The sequence below is a fragment of the Pavona decussata genome, unplaced genomic scaffold (assembly GCF_977016875.1).
Source record: "Pavona decussata unplaced genomic scaffold, jaPavDecu1.1 SCAFFOLD_561, whole genome shotgun sequence".
NCBI classification, from domain to species: Eukaryota; Metazoa; Cnidaria; class Anthozoa; order Scleractinia; family Agariciidae; genus Pavona; species Pavona decussata.
Genome location: NW_028145843.1, coordinates 20001 through 21905, shown reverse-complemented (window position 1 = coordinate 21905; position 1905 = coordinate 20001).

The window sequence follows — 1905 nt, the reverse complement described above, 5'->3', positions numbered from 1 at the left end:
AAGCCACTACCTTACCATCGACAGTTGATAGGGCAGAAATTTGAATGAAACATCGCCAGCGCAAGGCCGTGCGATTCGATCAGTTACTATGAATCACCAAATGACCGGGCAGAACCCGCATTGGTTTTTAATCTAATAAATACATCCCTTCCAGAAGTCGGGACTTTTCGCATGTATTAGCTCTAGAATTACTACGGTTATCCAAGTAGTAATGGTACAATCAAATAAACGATAACTGATTTAATGAGCCATTCGCAGTTTCACAGTACAAGTGCTTATACTTAGACATGCATGGCTTAATCTTTGAGACAAGCATATGACTACTGGCAGGATCAACCAGGTAACTATCCACCGCAGGGAACAGAAGTTCCTTGCTAAGCGGCCCCCCTCCGCAGAGGGAGAGCAAGCTTTCTTAGATTTTGCCTCCACGGGGGGAACCCATGAGCCAAACGGACCACACGGTCCCTCGGTCAAGGGAAACCCCGTCTTGTTTGCCACGTCTTTCTCACAACTGGACCCGTGCACAGTTCAGGCATACCTGTCAGACTCGCCAAGCGAGCTGAAGGAAGGCAAGAAAAGTGCTTCTGCGAAGGAAAATATCCTCCTGCTCTTTTGTCTCTATCATTAGCCAAAGGCTAGCGTACACAACTTCCATCTACACTCTGCCTGCCACTACAGTGACAATGCTTTCGGGCATCATCTTTTCCCTCCTTCGAAAGGAAAGCTACAAGCCCAACTTTCCTTGCCCGTTAGTCAATTCTGCCCTCTATTTCTCCGCCTTGCCGCCGTGGAACATAAGGGACAGGGTTTACTAGCCAGCTCCTCTCGGAACCTTTGCGACCAACCTGCCCACACTATAACCCCCAAACGCTAATAAGGAGACTGCATGATATGGTAGACAGAAAATAAAAACGCGAAAAAAATGAAATTTTGAAAATCGAACCCACAACCAGCCAAATCGTTTGTAAGTCATGCCAAATGACTGGTGACATCTTAAAAACCCATTGAAGCCACAACATCCCATAATTTCACGCTTTTAAAGATTTGTCACTATACGCACTGTAAGTACCTCACTAATTCTCACCTCAGATTTTACGGGAACATGTTCAAATTTTAACACGCCTCTCAGCACGACCAATTACATTAAAATTCATCGCAAAAGTCAGAATTCTCCAATTTTTGAAAAATTCACTATATTCACTGTAAGTACCTCGCTAGACAGTGGAGACCTCAGATTTTACGGGAACATGATCAACTTTCGACACACCTCTCAGCACGAGCAGTTACATAGAAATCCATCAGGAAAGTCGTGCTGTGAAGAGGTCTTTCGACTAAGAAAAATGGTGGTGTGAGGAGGAGTCACCTAAATCAGAGAAAAATACTCTTATAGGAGACTGCTACGAAAGACATTTCTGAGTCCACTGGCCCTAGTCCCCTAATAAGTGTATTTCTGTTTGTTTTAAGAAGGTCCTCCTGACATCACCAATCTTCTGTCTTCAATCCTAACCCCAACGTTAACCCTAACGCTAACCCTAACCCTACCTCCCTCAGGGGCAGTTCTATGGTTATGATCCCACGGTAGGCAGAAAAACTATCCCAATCTAGGTTTTCTTGTATGCTGACTCCATTTTAAATGCTTTTACTTGAGTCTGACAAAGGCAAAGCCAAATACTCACCCCTATATGGACGGGGAAGCAAAGTGCGGATTTTGGTAGGTCGGCATTTTCAATCAGGAATGTTGCCATTCGAAAGAGCGTCCAAAAAAACTTGGTTGGGACACATTTATTTTAGAAATTAGCGACCTAACCAGAAGTGCACTTTTTGGTGGGCCTACCCTACCCCCCTCAGGAGCAGTTCTATGGTTATAATACCACGGAAGGCACAAAACCTATCCCAAACTAGGTT